Genomic DNA, 18,934 nt, shown 5'->3' with positions numbered 1-18,934 from the left:
ATGCAGATGTTAATGCAGTTGAGCAACTTTTTTTTAACTTCGCTTGCATGGAAATTCCTAAAACTCCTACAACGCCTGCATTACAGAGTGTAGCACAAATGCGCTGTTGCCATCTGGTCAGGCGGAATCAGAAATGTTGCAGAAAAGTGCTGGGTGTTCCTGGGCAGTGACTGGGAGGTGGCTAGTAGTGCAGGCACAAATGGTCTGTTCAGTGGTAATGATATGGGCGTGTCGTGGGGGTGGCAATGCAACAGGCTGACTTCCCAGATGCACAGGAGGCCATAGACAGACGGAGAAACTGCACCTGCCATAGGGCTTGTGCAAGTTTTGATGGTAAAGTCTAAGGATGCACCAATCGATATTACAGTGTGTGTATGGAAGCTATGAAAGTGGGCGTCTCAGTCCTTCCACATTTGGAAAAATGTATGTACACCCTATAGGGAAAGAGGGGATGTAGTTTTGAGACCGGCAGACGCAATGCCGCCGGTCTAAATCCCGACTGGATGCAGACAAGGGACTTAAGATAGACGTTGAAATACCGCCACCTATCTTAATCCTGACGCCGGAACACAGAAGGACGCCAGCCACAACTAGGTAAGTCCGTGGCACCCTTAAGGGGCCTATCCATTAGCAGATAAATTTGAATTGCTGATCATCATTTGCTTCCATACATTACCAGACTTTCATTCCAACCAATAAACTAGTTGGATGGTTGGACAGAAAATCTTTACGTGTGTATGCAGCTTAATAATTATGACAGCTTCTCTGCTCTTCCCACAAATAGCACCAAGGGGGAAGGGGTGAGCATGACTACAGACAGGAGCGAGAAGTGTTAAGCATCTGTCACTACCAGAGATCTGGAGTCTGTATTGCATAACTTTTAAAGTTTTGTGGTCTATATAGTATAGTGGTCACTAGAAGTCCTTCTAGATTTTATAGTATACACTTGGATGCTCCATGTATTGTTTAGTGGTCACAAACTATACTGAATATTGATCGTTTGAATGCTCTGTGCACATATATTGGTCACTGTCCTTGTCAGATGGAGTTGCGCTTTATTTGATTATAGCTTTTTTTAAAAAATGTTTTTCATATAAGACAAACAACTCTTGTGTTTTTATCATTCCCTTGCCTGTTGGTTTACACTGTGCACTTACCAAAATTCTATCTGATTTTAATTTTCATTATAACCTCTACATGTGCATTTCAGATGTATTATTGAGCTCTAATTCACAGCCTTATGTATATATTCTTGCAAATAGTGAAAAGTAGAAGAGGAGGTGTTAAGCCACACTTTTGCGATCACTCTTTCTATGCAATGTTTCGAATTGACTTCACTCCCGATCGGAATTCCCAACCACAGTGCCAATACGCGTGTACTTGCCTATACAATCATATTGCCGGCCTTCGATCCCAGTCATCCCAAAATATTGAAAGAAAAGATTGTACCACTGTACACACTCTCCCGATTCCAGGCTACACTCAAGGCAGATGTACACAGAATTACCATAATGGGTTGTAAAAGGGCGTGATTACACATCATAACCAAACTTCCAGGAGGTATGCCATAGTTACTTATACAACATACATGAACTGTGGTGCGGCTGCAGGGTAGAAACAGGTGTACTAAATTATGGGAAGAGTCGCTATGTATTTTGCCAGACTGCATACCTCTCAACATTCTTGATATCAGTATTGGGACCCCAAAAGGGGGTGTGGCCTAGTGATGAAGGGGTGTGGTCTCACGGCAGACCCCTGCTTTCATCACTCTGGGGGCAAGTCCAGCACTTCAGAAGATGCTGGGCTGCCCCCAGGCTCCCTCCGCTCACATCTATTCACCCGCTGCTCTGCAGAATAGAGCAGCGGTGAAAGTGCTCTCCCCTAACTTCCCCCCCACCGTGGCACATTGCGGGACTCTAACTGAATAGTGGTACTGTCCTGCCAGAAGCTAGACAGTTGGGAAGTATGAGACTGTGTAGCAAGCCACCTGACATGGTTTAAATGTGCACGCCCACGGAGGTGGTGCTGCTGATGGTGAATGGTCGCAAGAACGCTAGCTGTGTGTACGCACTGCACTTTTGGTCCGATCTGGCCCAGTCGAATTGGATAAGTATTAAACAGCACATAAGATGCAATCCAGTTTTCTTCCAACAAACATGATCGAAGGTGTGTACACACTCCTGTGATATCAAAAGAATGGGTCGCAATCGAAAGAACGGCCTGACTATTGTATAGGTGTTAACCCAGCTTTACTTGATCGTTAAGTAAAAATTATATCAAAAGACAAATCACTCTACAGCTGGAATCTTTTTTTTCTTTCTCATTGGAGAAAACTATTTTGAGAAAAATATGTAATGATAATGTGTTCAGCTTTGCTCATGTATTTTTATTAGAAAACATTAAAAGTTAAGTTTTACGGTATGCTAAACTATCCAATTGTTGTAAACCTACAAGAGTGCCCCCCCAAAAAAAGTCAGTTCTTTCTTTTTGTTTATACAATCTATATACTGTGTGTGTGTGTGTATGTATGCATATATATATGTGTGTGTGTGTGTGTGTGTGTGTATGTACATATATATCCTCATATCAGAATAACTGGTATTGCTAATTATAGATTTTTAATTCACTCCCACTCCTGTGAGCAGATACACTTCTAACGCCAGTGTGTGCTGTATGTGTAAACTTGTAATGAGTGTCTTTGGTCTGATAGATGTGATAAATGCAATAATTAGTCTAATTGCCGTTTTTTGTGACGGCGAGTACTCTGGCCAATTATATGTTTTAGCTTCCACAACACTGATCATATACTAAGAGGCAAAGCTGGGAACATTTACTGCAGGTGTGTTGCTGGTTGAGACAGTGGGAGTTGGAGTGTTTGAAAACTTTACAGCTTAAACAAATGCCTTGATTGAATGCATGAAGTAAGGCCGGGTATAGTCTAGAACAATATCTTCACGATTTGAAGTTTTCAGGCAATTTGGAAGGACAAATCATGAAGTTGTTCAATGTGTACCGGTAATTGTGGCACCATATCAACTGGTTGGCCATGCTGCACAGTCAAACAGAAGTTATCGTGTACAATGCCATGCTGCTAATTGCAGCATGTCATTGTACATTGCGCCATCATACCACTGCATTGTGTAGTGTGTACGCACGGTGCTATATGTCGGCCTGCCGGATCGGCCAGGAACACATCGTTGTGATGTGTACCCTGTCTTACTACACTGCAATGTTGTACCTAATTTAGTATTAGTGATTTTCCCCTATTGGCTTTTAGTGTTGTACTTTGCTAATATACAGTGTAATTCTGAAATATTTTATTTCTATAAATGCCATCTGTTCTGCATACTGTGTTCCTCACCACCATATATGGTCATTCACTTTTTAAAAATGAGCTTTAGCATTTTAAAGATTCCATGATTCAAAAAAAGCCAAAGCTGCTGCTTTGTGAATGATACATACTAGTCTGCATAGTAGTTTTTTATTAAAGGATTTAAAAAATAAAATAAGTAAATATTTAACTTTACCGAATAGGTAGAAAGGATCAGATTATAATATTGAGATTATATGCAATAAATGGATGGAAAAAATTAAAATTAGGCACATGAAGTTCTTGTTACGAGGTGGAAAGTAAAATAATTAGTACAATGACATACTTGCAGAAGATTAAAATAGTAACTGACTATACTGTAGGGTACAGTTTATTAATGTTTGTCACTAAATGATATTTCAATTGTTAAAGGGGAAAAAGCTACCTTCAGCGAGTTCTATCAGTGAGGTACGTCTGTTTATTCAGGTAGCCTTATTCTGGGCACACACCATGCCATAATGCAGTCAGTTTCAGCAAACTAGCTCACAAACGACTGCAATGTGTTATCACTATTGGTATTGAAATGCTCATTATCAAGGATGTTGGAAATAATGGTCCGGGGATAATAGTGATCTGATTAGGTGTGCGCTCATATACCCACAGCACTAACAGGCCCCAGAGAAGCTAGATGTGACCAGACAATTCAGTATAGTGGTTCTGTCGGTTGGTGCAAGGACAGGAAGGGCGTCTGTGTCGGTCCATCATTAGACACTGCTGTCATTCTGTTGTGTAGATTCGATTATATTCACTGCACAATGTTGCAGTATTCAAAGGCAGGGGCGTATCTATAATGGGTGCAACTAAGGGGGCCCCGCACCGCACACCCTGCATCCATAATTCCTAATACTTACCTCTCCGAAGTCCCATGTTGGCTGTAGAGGCACTACATAGAACGCCTGGAAAGTGGTCGCGGCGGCCACTTTCCCGGCGTTCTGCGCATACGCGGTAGGGAAATCGCTGGAAAATGGCTGCCGTGCCTGGTGTCCTGTGCAGTAGATTAGTCTACTGAACCTGTCAGTACGCCGCAGCCCCCGGAGAGAGAGAGGAGGGGGCCCCGGATGGTGAGTGAACACGGGCCCCCTCCTCTCTAAATACGCCCCCTGTTCAAAGGCAATAAATAAATCTGCCTAGAAGATAGAATTTCCTAATGGTGAAGTTTTTCAATTTTTTTTTTTTTAATAATCTGCTTAGTATTGGATGTCATGTCATGTTATAACATCTCACAGTGTCTCACACATCAAAGCTTAGTGCAGGTGGTATTGCTGGTAAACTTGTTTAGTGGCCCTTTAGTGTTTCCTGCCCTCACCAGCACAAGTTTCTGCTATAACATGACATGCCCAAGGTTAGCTAAGATCAGACCATACTCTAAGCATATCTTGGAGGAGAATATTTAATTGTAGAAACTTGCAGCAGGGACCGGTTAATGCAGACAAAACTGGCAGCTACATACTGGAATATGACTCTCCATTAGCTGCATATTATTCTGAAATGTAATTAATTTATATAACCGTAACCAAATATATACTGTATAGCTCATCATACATAATGCAACAAATATCAGCCAGGCAATGTATTGCAAATGTACTTTTTTCAGTTCCAACAAAATTACATTAGTAGACTGTTCTAGTCTAATGATATAATTCAATTTATTTATTTTAGCCAAGGAATTAGGGAAGATTTTACTTGTGTTAATAAATCTAAATGAATGTGTGTGTGTATATGTATGTGTATATATATATATATATATATATATTATATACACACATAGTCAGGTGCATAAATATTGGGACATTGACAGAATTTTCATATTTTGGCCTCTATTCACCACCACAATGGCTTTGAAATGAAACAAACAAGATGTGCTTTAACTGCAGCCTTTCATATTTAATTTGAGGGTAATTACATCCATATCAGGTGAATGGTGTAGGAATTACAACGGTTTCTATATGTGCCTCCCACTTTTATCATTTATCACTCTCCAGTTTATCTCTTTTCAGAGCTTAGTACATCTCCCCAAATTCCATATCCCACATACATATGAAGGTCCAATGTGTCAGAAGCTAATAAACCCACCAGTTTACTTTGGACTGTTTTATTAAAACATTACATTTACATTTTAAAACAATATATTAATATGGCAAATTCTACCCTCAATTCTGTGCAATGAAACTGATGAAGAATAGCAAGTATACCACAGTACTGAACACAGTTGGAAGGTTATGGATCATATCTATGGCTGGATTTTCGTAGCTTTTTAAATGGGCATGAGGGCTTCATTTATTTTTAGGTATTAGATATGTGTACCTGAAATTATTAAATAAACCTCACTGATAAGTAGTTAAGTCTTGTGTACCTTAACTGAGTAGATAAGCAGTCCACTAAAGGTAGACGTTAAGCAAATGCCACGTTGACACTAATTTCCAGGCCTTGCACACAACCTCTGGCAGTGAAAAAAAAAAACATGGAGGTTTTAGCTTATATAACTCCTACTAGTTTATTAAAATACGTAATTATTTAGATCTGTACTGTTGGCTGCAAATGATAAATGATCCGCACATACACTGTTACACTTTTCTATTCCTGAGATGCATTCTCTTGTACAACACAACAGCTATCATCTGTACCTTGCTGGGCCCCCATGCTGCTAATCCTGGTCCTCTCTGGTACAGTTTGCTCATTTCCTCCTCAGCAGATGGAGAGGTCATTGTCACAGTATTATCACCTCATGTGAACCTAATGTTGCTAAAATATAATTTTTAAATGAAAGGTATATTGCGCATCGCAGAATTGAAAACATGGAATGGATATGTATGGTTTACTTACCATTGCATTACTATGTAACTGGGAATAACGTCTTGTCTAAGTCTAAGAGCAAAATAACAGTGAACACGTGAAAGGTAGTTAGCTTTCAAATCTGATCACACTGATTTATGTTACATTCTGTTTCATGGTCCTTTTCTCAGTCCTCTGCTTACTTTCTCAGATATTTAATGGTGGAAATCAACACAATTCTCTGATTATGCTCCTAAATATTTTATTGGCAGTAATATTTGTTTTTTGCACACCTAATTAACAGTGCTGCCTCCAAAATAACTATGGCACAGGGGGCAATTCAGCAATGCCCAGACAGAAGTGATTGAATTACTCAGGAACAATTATGTTACACGATGTGTAACACCAGATGATACTAATGGGGTTTTACTGTAATTACATTGCTGTTTTAAATATGGCAGACAGAATCGGGGAAGTTCTGCAGTTTTGAAAACCTGCAGCTCAATGCATTTACCCCATAATATCATCACCTATATTGTCACTGGGGGTGGGGAAAACATGAAAAACTTAATCACATCATTTTTAATCATATAAAATTGAAAAAGTAAAAAACAAAATACTTGGTATATGGAAGTGCATAGTAAATTTTAACAGCACTTTTTTCAGAACATTAGCACACTCACCTCCTTTGTCCCAAAAAAACATTTTTTTTGGGGTGAGGTCCCGTATACAGCAGCAGTATTTATCAGGCTTTAATGTACTACATTCTGCCATATGTGGGGTAACTGTACATAACATAGAAGTCACTGATAGAAATATGAACCTAAGCTTTCACTGATATATGCTGTGATTGATATGACATGGGGTTTCTTGGTACCCCATGTATATGGGTGTGGTATATGTTGAAAAAAAATGGTGCTGACCTACATATTGTTGAACTTTTGTCTATTAATATAGCATGTATATTAACCACCCATTTCTATATATAAAGCAATTATTGCTACAGTATACTGTTATTTTCTGCTAATTTCTCCAGCAGGATAAGTTTCTTAAGTAGTTTCCCACTTTATCCTATTTTTAAGCGTGCCAGCTGAGAGTGCAGACAGAATGTGTTTAATAAGCTGAGGGTTTTATTAATAGGTTTTAAGAATGAGACTATTCTCTCTAATTAGTTATTAACCTCTATATCATGGAGGCGCCAAGGGAAGTGAGTCAATTCAATTCATCTAAGACATGTTAACTTTACTTCATTCAGTTGATAAACCTTTTGATTTAACTAATTTGCTATTATGTATATCATATACTTTGTATATTTCAGATATGTTTGTGCGGCTCATTGCTAAACCTCTGTTTATTAAAAACTAAGTTAATTTATTACATTATCCATTTACAAAAGCACCTACTTTGCTAAATTGGTGACATTGTTGTGTTTAAATAATATCTCGACCCCAAGCACTAATTTGCCGCAATTTTGATAAATTGGCCTGTATATAGGTCAATTGTCAGCTTTGCACTTTTAATACAATTTATAAATATAAGTTTGAGCCGTCATCCGGTAGTGGCTATAGAGTTCTGGGAAACAGATTTTGGTATCCCAGCAGTCAGATAGCTCTGACCCATATTGGGATCTATATGAACTTGTGACACAATAACAGTCATTGGCAAGGGTTCAGTTTCAGTATAGTTATATACCCATTCTGTTATGTAATTAAAACATTTTTTCTTAAACTTTAGCTGATCATTTCCCACATTAGAAACTGTATAGATTCTGTTAGCAATATAATATAGTGGGCTATGAATTGATTCCAGAGTGGACATATTTCTGGTTCTTCATTTTTCTGCTATTTCATATCAGTGTGGCACTTGTCTAAGGTGTCATGGCTATGTCATGGCAAGCGCCACACTTCTAGTCCCAGGAGAAGAGGATGCCACCCCCAATGCCAATCTGCTAAGTAGTGGAGTGTGGGTGCACCCTGAGGGGGTGGTTGATTCGGACTGGAGGAGGGGTGCCTCCCAAGAACCCCCTAAGGCTGTTTGTTCATACTCTGCTGGCCTAAGTTTAGAAATTGATTGCCCACTATTTTTTTTGTATATATATCTATGCTCTCCCTCATAACAAGTGACAAACGCAGGATTTCTCCAGAGGGGTTTCCAAATGCTTGATTTTAAAGCAACTGTGGCCAGTCCATGAAGAGGGCATAATCAGCACATAACCAGCTATAATATAAGTCATACGAATGTACTGTATGAAATATTCTGACATACTGCTGGACCAGCATTCACAGTCTGTCGTTATATGCAGAAGTAGGGCCATCCTGTCTGAGCTGAATGTTTGTATTTCACATGTGGGCTCTGTTCCAGAGCATTTGAGCAAGTTAGTGAATCTGGGGGGAGGGGGAGGGTAAAAAGAGAACCTTGCACTGCCCTGGACATAGATGTACAGATTGGTCTCCTTATGTACTGGATAGTGTATTAATAATTGACCCTGTAGAATAGATGGTCTATATAAGTGCACCCCTGACAGTGCATGTTTGCCAGGTCTCTTAGTTGGTGCACAAGTGTATTCATTACTGGTTGACACATTTCAAAGATCAACAGGTACTGTAGTGCTAATTATTTTATTTGTGACACTGAGGGGATCTTCAAAAACATGCAAGTTTAGTATTATATGCTATTTCTATTGTGGCCATCATGGTGTGGGCTAGGGAGTGGGGTTTCCAGGCAACCGTAAAGCCCCCTGCATTTGCATATGATAACTGTAGACCGTTCCCTGAGATTTTGGAGAGCTGATGTGGGTAACAAGCTTTACAGTGGGAACTCTCCCAGAACCAGTCATTCATTATAGACCTTTGAGGGGTTCTTTGATGTGCAGGGGTGCCCAACCAACAGTCCTCAAGGCACACTAACAGTCCAGGTTTTGAGGATGGCCATACTGGATCACAGGTGACTTAGGGCCTGATTCAGACCCACTCGCAAGCGGATGTCCGCTCGCAAGTGGGTCGATGTTGTGCACTGCGCATGCGCACGACGGCTGGAGCTCCGACGTGCGCATGCGCCAGACGCGACGAGCGAAGGAAAGTCCTTCGCTCGTTGTGTCTGATCAAAGGGGGCGTGCTGTCGATGTTGGTTGACAGCACGCCCCCTTTGGTGGGCGTGCCTCCCTGACGGAGGCGTTCCCAAGGGAACGCCTACCGTCAGAAGCCGGCCCACTGACATCACTAGTGACCCACAGCTATACGAGCGTCCAGGAGGACGCTCCATTTTTATGGAGGACGGCCCTCATTCAGAGCGAGCGCTCTGCTCAGAGCGTCCGGCTCTGAATGAGGGCCTTTGCTCCTTAAAATAAAATGGAATATATCTGGAAAAACAAGAACTGAAAGGACTTGAGAATACTTGTTGGCAGAACAGCAGTACAAGTGCCAGGAAGTGAAGGCAAATTGTATGAAATCCTAAAATTCTGCAAACATTGGGCCTGATTCAGCAGCGATCGTAACTGCGATTACGCAATCGACCAACTGTTGCGATCAGGACTGACTACGCAGACCCATGGCAGAGTGTACCATTTGGGGGAGGTGATGAGGAGATGGTCGGCGGAACGCAGACGTGCCAGTGCGTTTGAACGACATTGCAGGGGAGTGCATAAATTAGACACTGTGATGCCTTACACAGCTTTGGCTTTCACTGCATGCGATGAGCGTCAGTTTGCGGCCTAGGATCGGCCGTTACTCATCTCAGTGCCAAGTACTATCTCCTAAGTGTCATTCTCCTGTGCTTTCCCTGCGATTGTGTTCTTCCGTTTCCCACTTGTGCCGGATACCTGACCAAAGGCTCGAGACCTGCTTGCTGGGTCAAGCTTAAACCCAAATCCCAATTGGAGGGGTCACTGGTGAACATCTCCCAGTAAGTTAGACCCTGCGCCTTTGGTCAGGTCTAGCCAACATTCGGTACTTGTGGAAGAGGAAGGAAAATGTATATACAGACCCTTCAGCCTCCGGTTCCTTCCCCAACCTGGGACCCCCGACTTCCAGTCCCTCAGTAGAGGATCTCCATAGCCCAATCGTGACAAAGAGGATATAGCACTTCCAGAGTAAGGTCATACCTTGTGCAAGTGTGCGTGAGGCTGCGATTGTACTCGGTTACCGATGGTTTTGCAGTCTTGCTAAGTATTACGGATGTGTGTAAGGTAAGGTGGGCGTCCTTCTGTTGTGCTGCGATGGCATAGCGATCACAGAGGATTAGCATATCTTTGCAATGAGACTGCGTGCATAATCACTATTGTGATCGCAGTTGCAATCCATACTGAATCGGGCCCTTAGTGTGAGCATAAAATATATCGCCAGTTTGAGAACATGTTGAATAAGGAGTACTGTTTTGGGCACATCACAGTAGGAAGGACATAGGATCATTACAAAGTGGTGAGGCAAGCAACCTTATTAGGAAATGGAATGAAAGGGTTCACTAATAAAGACACCGTAGGTGGTTACATTTATGTAACACACATGGCGGTGATGGCAAATTGACTTAATAGTAATTTTGAGTTTAAGAAGGACATTTTTTCCAGAGGGTAAAGTAAGGACACAATAATAGTAAATGCAAGTACAGTATTAATATTCTACTGGAAAACTGTTTTTGTGAGAAACACTTGCATAAGAACACATAAGGCCAAAAAAGGTTGTGGCAGAAACAATTTACATAGAAAACAGAACTCTCTGTACTAGTAACACCATCTGTTGCTGACATTAGTAACCATCATATACAATGCAAGTAATTTATATATATTTTTTTTAATTCTTAGTATGTTTTTTTTTCCTTGTTTATATCAGATAATTATTATAAGTAATAGTATGACATTTATTCTGTTTTTCTGTGTTCGGTCTCTTTATTATCACAGCTCAGAAAAAGAATCTTTGATATGACCCTGCTCATATATTTTTGTCAGTTTAACATTATGCATTATTTTAGAACACTCACTAAAAAATGTATCTTTTCAATAAATAAACCCACGTGTGTGTGCGTGTATATTATATAATGTGTTATAATATACGAGGGTGAGTCAAAAATGATCCGCACTCTGGCTGTAGAATTTATTTTAACAACTTTCAGAAAAGACAAATACATTATTTTTCGACATAAACTCCCTGCTTTTCAATACACTTTGTCCATCTGTCAACAAGCTTCTGTATTCCCTCATTAATAATGCTTTAGACTCAACTGCGCGCCATGAATGCACCGCTGTCTTCACCTCTTCATCAGACGTGAATCTTCGTCCTCTTAGGGCTTCTTTCAGGGCAGCAAACAGGTGAAAGTCCGATGGGATGTCTATCCAACAGAATCAGTTTGGGTGCATGCTCAATGTTATCATCGGTCGTGGACGGGCGTCCAGCTCCTTCTTCATGGCTGACATTTGTGCAACCTTCTTTGAACTTGAACTCATAAAGGTCTAATGGACTAGTTTCAACCATCTAACTTCCCTTTCCATCTTTTGTGATAACTATGGCCAGTATGATGCTGTTTACATAAATATCAATACTTCAATGAGGTACTCAGCATAGTGTCTTACTTATTAAGCAACATATGCAGCATTGTCACAGTGATCGCGCTGAGCGAAAAAAATTGAGTCCCAGGGACCCCTCACTTTAAAAAAATGGGGTCCTACTCCACTGTTTCTGGGTCCCATCACATATTATGAGGGCAGGCAGCAGTTGGGACAGTGCTGGGGGCAGGTAGCAGGTGGGTTAAAGGAAAGCAGCAAGTGGGGTAGAGCTGTGGGTAAAGGCAGGGAAAAGTTGGGGTAGATCTGGGGATAGAGGGGAGTAAGGGCAGGCAGTGCTGGAGGATAGGGATGGGGTAAGTGCAGACAGCAGCTGCAACAGTCCTGGTATTCTACCAATGAAGACCTAGGGGTCGTGCATGTGAAACATCAAAAATAAACCGTGTGCAATGTAGTATGCATAGAAGTCGACACTTGCATACAAACCTAAAACTCACATTCTACAGGTTCTAGGCCCAAACCACTTCATACCCAAAATGTACAGTCCCATGATAGAATAGCAATGATCCCAACAATCGGGTAACATATTAGATAATATATAGTACATAACATTATATAATAGCAAATTTTAATCCACACAGATATCTAATATGTCGAGCAATATGCATACAATATACATACAAAAGAGTAACATGCTAAGCAATACATAAACAGTGCAACTTGCCAAACAGTGTAACATGCCAATTAAAATGGCCAGTAAGATTCCCCTGTGCTGTGCCCAGATGCCTAGGATGTGCATAGCAGGATGCACCATGATATTCTTAGCTGTTACTAAGTTAATAACTAAAAGTTCATAAAGCCAGAGTGTGTGTTCTTTTTATGTGTTGCTTCCTAAGTTCCATGAAAGGACTTTTTCAAAACCTCGCCCTTCAGTGTTTTGGGCCCCTAGAGGTGTCCCTTATCCCATACACCCAGCAAGCAGCAGAGCAAAAAACAAAAGAAAAACAAATGTTATACAAAAAGTTATTTCCACACATGACCGTGGAAGCCCCACACAGAGGAAAAGAGAGGACTTATTAGAATGATGTTCGGCACGGAGGATTGCTGCAATCCCATGATAGTGCTGTCAGCTACTGCTTACTACCAGGGTCTAAGAGGGGTTTCCCTTCTGTAAAGCGTGCTTGGGTGGAACTATAAGTCCCAATATGCCCTGCAGCTTGCAAGTCCCCGGCTGCCCACTGCGGAGTACCCGCCATGCTCACCTCTGCACCCTCCAGGTCCCAGATCTGCAGCGCAGCAGCTAATATTTCGTGCTGTCCTGTGATCACTAGCTCTGCTCTTGACTGTTCCCTTGGTTTCCCCTCCTTCTCGGTGGTGGCATCATGAGACTGGGATGCTCAGGCTAATAATATCTAGCATCCCCTTACTAAGCAGTGAGGAGGCGGCGGCTCTAATGACACCCACTGAGTAGAACTGCCTGTCAGTTAACCTGATGGCGGCTCTGACTCTTATGCTCCGGTCGCAGCACTGACTGTTATGCTGCAGTACATCTGGCCCTGCTCGTTGTGTCTAGTGGGCGGCAAGCTGGGAATGGCGTGGGCATCCTCCTCATTGGTCGAGGAGCCGCCACCACCCGCGCTGATAGGTTGGGGAGATCCTGGAGAAGTTACTGGCCAGCTGCTGCGGCGCGCACACATCGTGTCCTGCAGGACCCACTTTTTTTTAAAAATGTAGTCCCTATGTGCCTGTTGCGTGTAAATACGCACTATAGCGCGTATTTTGGAATCACTCGTGTCAGATGGGAAACATTGACTCTTGTAAGTGAACAGAGTTATATTTTTCCTCACATTGTTCACAACCAGTTCTAAAATGCTGCCACTTTCTTTCCTTGCTTTGAAGAGAGGAGTTGTGAGTCAAAGATATAAATAACCTTGATCAGACCTTCTGAAATGCAATGGTTTAAAAGGCCAACAGGCTCAGAAATAAAGTAGATAACAGTATATATGTGTTAGGCTAGGAACACAGCAGAAAGAAGTGTATTCCAGCTAACCGGAAGCCCTATGGAAGGATATATCAGGCGGCCATACATACAGCATGATCCGGTGTACGACCACGCTATATATACCCTTCCATCACACATTTACTTGCATGCTGTTGTCAGCGAGGTAGACCCATCTGACTTGCAGCACATCAAATTGGACGACTGCGCTGATGACGAACGTGAACACGTGATTGAGCGTACACACTATGCGATGTGAACAATGTCATTCCAATTTGCCTATAAACAATATATCAGCCACTATATCATCTAATGTGTACCCAGCATTATTCCCTTTATCGTCTAGTATTAATGACTCTAAAAAAAATACAACTGACATCAAAGTTTTTGATAATAAAGTAGATTATTTTTAATGTTTTTAAAACAGAAAAAAAATTACAATACAACAGTTGCTGATATAAAATAATCATTAAAAGAAAAAAGCTGACATAGGAGTGGGGGTATTCCTCAACATTTAGGACAATTAGTGGGGGCATTATAATCCATATGAGCTAGAACAGCAGATATGCCATAGGATCTACTGTATGTAAAATAAATTAGTGGAGTTGTTAAAATCTGAGGCAAGGTATAGATAATAGATCCCAAAATCTGATTAAAGTAGTCATCCTGAAAGAAACCCAGATCCACCTCTCATTTATTCCTAAGAGGGAGAAGAGCATTTGGGATATTATGGGAAGTGAGGTCATAGCAAAAATAGGAAATTGTTTTCTTAGAGGGCAATTTAAGAGGTGAAAGTTTAAGAGGTGAAAGAGATATCGAGAGGGGGTCTCTTCCAAACTTGGCACATACAGCATGCTGGAGCTGGAAATATCTATAAAAGGCCATGTGAGGGAGGCAAAACTGTAAGTGTTCAAAGTAATGAGAATACCATTGTAAAATAAGTGACTAATTGAGCAGATACAATAGGAGAGCCAAAAATTATCTGAGCTGAGCATACCCAGCTAAGAAATATTACCATTAGCCCAAAGGGGTACATCAGGATCCAGACCCTCTGCCCAAAGAGGGTGCACCGTCTGCCAGAGGGGGGAGCAGGAGCCGGTCTTACCAGGCGACGGGCCCCTCTTCCATCTGCAGCCACCAGTTCGCCATCTTCTTCCACGCCCACTCCCAGAATGCCATGCGCAACTGCCATGCACAGCATTCTGGGAGGGTTGTTGGGAGACTGGAACTCCCGAGTCGGAGCTGCACGGGGAGGCGCCATTTGCCAGCGGAGGGTGTACCGTCTGCCGGAGGGGGGATCGGGAGCCAGTTTTACCAGGCGGCGTGTCCCTCTGAAGGTAGACGGGCACCTCTTCCATCTGCGGCCACCGGGTCTCCATCTTCTTCTGCTCCCGCTCCCAGAATGCTATGCGCAACAACATCACGCACGGCATTCTGGGAGACTGGGACTCCCGAGTCGGAGCTGGCTGCGGGCAAGGTGATGGCAGTCTCCGACGAGTAAGTGTGGACGGGCGGCGTAAGTTATGGCGGGGTGACTGCAGTCCAACCCTAAAACCACCACTGACCATATAGTAGAGTCTTAAATTAGGAAGAGCAAGACCACCGGAAGATTTGGAGAGTAGGAAGTGCAATCTGAATCCTCTTGGAGGGCCCCCCCCATGTAAAAAAGGAAGGCTAGAATCAATAAGAGACAACAATGTTCTAGGGGCAAAAACCAGGGAGTGTTTGAAAGATATATAAATAATTAGGTTGACAGTATGTGTAAAGTTTTTTTTTTCTATATGATTTTTTTTTTTTTTTGCATAAAGTGTGTTGTACAAGCCACAAATTCAGTAGGATTGGGAGAGATGGGGACACCCAGATACCTAAAGGAGCGTCCATTGTAAGGGGCAGGGGAATGTAGTGGGGCAAAGAACCACAAAGAGGAAAAATATTAGATGTGGACCAATTAATCAAGAGTCCAGAGAAGAGACCAAATCTGTAATAACTTGCTCCAGATATCATCCACATAAAAGGCTATAGTGTCAACAACACCACCTGTACGAAGGCCCTGGATACCAGGATTTGTATGAATAAGACATGGCAAAGGTTCAATGGCTAACGCAAACAGATCTGCTCTTTTGTACTACAAGAGCAAAGGCAGGATAAACAGACACTAAATGATTTTCCAACTTAAGGGGACCATGCATCTGGACCAGTTGCAGGACAACGACCCTGTCCTTGTAATAAAGCATGCAGGCTCTGAGTGGCCTCGGCAGAGCTCCAGGAGGAGGTCTGGAAGGAAGTTGATTATCCGTACAACAGAAAGTTGTGGTGGGAAGCTGTCGATAAGCTGCACCAGCCAGTTTTCCAGGAATAACAATGCTGATGAATAAAAACAGATCGATATTCAGGGGGAGTAATGAAGGATCACCAACCTAGAGGGTTCAGCAAGCTCCACAAAGGCACTCCAGGGCCAAGAAAAGAGTAAGTACAAAGGAAGTCAGTCGGCAACAATAGTAGAACTACAGGTCAAAGCCAGCAGGTGCAGCATTATGGTCAGAGTACTACAAGAACCACAGAAATGGGCAGCAGGATCCACAGGAACAAAGAGGGCAGGCAGGAGAAGTAAACCTCCACAGTCAGGCGCACCACAGATACCAGAGCCGTCAGCGTTTTCAAGCCAAAAGTTACAGACTGTGTAGCTGAAATCCAAGATAGCTGCCACCATAGTCCAGGGAGAGGGAAGACAGCCAGATAAGCAGTCCAACGTGGACAATGGTAAGCGCTGAGCGCCAGGAGCCTACCAGCAGCCGAGTACCACCACACAGCAGCTGCCAGATAGAAGAGCCGGGAAGCTTCGCTGGACACATGGGAGAAGGTGAACACTGCACCAGAACCGTAGCCGCCACTCAGCCCCAACTCTGGCCCAGGTGGCAGCTGAAGGAGACAACAGATGTCCCTAAGGTCAGTATACCCCGGGGATACCGCTCCAGCAGGATATAAAGTATAACAATGTTGGGGTTCTCAGTTTAAATAACCTTAATGTAAATCCCCTTCTCTATGTAAGTACCTCTGAGATGCCAACAATACTGTTTATTGACAGGACATGCACATACAGCTGGGAGTTCTACCCATCACATTCTGCGTTGATCAGATTTCTCCAGAGCAAGAGTTCTGAGACACCAGCTGTAATGCTTCCTGGGATTATTCACTAATGATGTAAATTCACATAATCTTAGTGAGTTTGTGTTCACTTCTGTAGGCTGTTGATCTAAGGGGAGAATAAAGAAATAGACAATTTTATCCTTATCTGGTTGGGTGCTGTAAGCAAGCACATATCTGGTAAGTTTAGGTATACAAGTTCACTTTTAGCAAATCATACCCTTGGCCCTGCAGCATCAGATCTGGCATGGATTGAACTGAACAGTGCCCAATGTGATTCATAGAGACACTGGTTATAAGTGAATACAATGGACCTGGAAAGTTTAGGAAAGGATGGAATACAGTGGGACCCCCCACCAATTTACTGGAATTGAAAAGAAGGAGGAATTACCTCAGAGTTTATTTAAATTATAAAGACTGTTCAATGAATAGCATACCTGCCAACTGATTAAGGTGGCTGGTGGCTCCCGGTTGAACATTTGACCCAGCTCATTGTGACGAATGAGTATGAGATGCAAGGTTTTGTTTTTCTGTTACCTTTGTACCTAGAATACGTAAATTAAATTGTATTACCATTAAGTTTCTATTCATCTTTTTACTTTGATCTGTTATTAGAAACTGTTTCCTACAACAACAAACACTGGATTGCTGCATGTTAAACCATTTTAGGATATATTAGTCTATAAAAATACAATAACAATATAAGACAATAAATATGAATACATGTAATTATGTCTACTTACTCCAAAACACAAAATATCCTGTTTTCTATTTAATCACATTTTCATAGAACACAAGAATGGAAAAACGGTACAGAATAATGGGAATAAAACTAACAGGAAAGGAAGCAAAAGACCATCGCGGCCATCGGGCTTGCGACGGAGATCCTGTCGCAAGCTCTGGAGTGATTTTGGCTCTATCAGAGCCAAAATCACTCCCACTGACATCACTAGTGATGTCAGTGGGGCCGGCTTCAGACGGTAGGCGTTCACATGAGAACGCCTCCATCTGGCAGCCACGCCCCCGGCACGCCCACCAAAGGGGGCGTGCTGTTAGTCACCATCGACAGCACGCCCCCTTTGGTGCGAGACCCGGAGCGACTGAGAGCCCGTCGCTATCCGGGTCTCGCGCATGCGCACGACAAAGCTCCCTCCGTCGTGCGCATGCGCAGTGGGGCAGCATCGACCCGCTTGCGAGCGTCCTGCGCTCGCGAGCGGGTCTGAATGACCCCCTGATTGTATCTACTCCCATCGCCTACTTGCTGTGTGTAACATTGTCATATCTACAGGCTTTCTTATTGATTCTATGAAAAATTTCTAGCATCAGGGGCAGGTCATTTTATTGAAACGAATAATTTATGCTCCAAGGGAAATATGAGTCTTATTCATCTTCTCCTTACGGCCAGATCAGACACAAAGCTGACTCAGAAGATATTTGCTCAGGAGGATAAAGTAGACCAGACTGACCATGAGTAGCTTAGCTATCTGATACATGAAGATCTGTTAATATACTGAAATAAAGCTGGGGCTGCCATCTGTCAGGATGCTGTGTTGCTCAGCACCTCCTTTTGGCATGTAGACAAGGCCTGTCATCAAGCAGCGTTATGGAAAAGTGTACAAGAATTTCGGAGATGGCTTCAAGCACAAATATAATATAACAATGTGATATAAGCACGAGTATAACTTTTATCTACGCTTTCTTGTTTATTTATTTTTTTACAATGGCAGACACAAATAGAAGTATTTTTTTATATATATATATATATATATATATATACATACATTACTTCTTTGCCATAAAACGCTGATACCTTATGCTCGAGTCTTTGAAGTCATGGTGGATATTAACCTAATGGAGGTGGAAAGCATGTAAATAAGCCTCACTGTAAGCCACTCCGTTCTTGCTCTTGTCGTGTGCATTGAATCATTGTGCTGTTGAAAAAGGCACTTCCTACAGCTTTTAGATCTCTAAAGATAAATCCTGGAGAGAAACCTTTTACTCTAGAGTTCACCATTCAGTTCCATATCAACCTTTGCTACTGTGACTGGGATGGGATGATGATGATACATGTTGTGTAGTGTTTATTTAGCACCATACATACTTGATCTAGGAAGTGTGGCTGTATCTTCCTACTTCTTTCACTTCTGTGTAATGGACT

General features: G+C 42.2%; 1 protein-coding gene across 13 annotated transcripts in view; it reads left to right on the top strand.

The window, feature by feature from the left end:
* Positions 1-18,934, top strand: part of MBNL2 (muscleblind like splicing regulator 2) — a 154,232-nt gene that overhangs the window by 110,815 nt on the left and 24,483 nt on the right. The window lies entirely within an intron of this gene.

Source organism: Taudactylus pleione, unplaced genomic scaffold (assembly GCF_031769625.1).
Source record: "Taudactylus pleione unplaced genomic scaffold, aTauple2 ptg000041l, whole genome shotgun sequence".
In the NCBI taxonomy this organism is placed as follows: Eukaryota; Metazoa; Chordata; class Amphibia; order Anura; family Myobatrachidae; genus Taudactylus; species Taudactylus pleione.
This window is presented reverse-complemented; position numbering and strand designations above follow the sequence as displayed.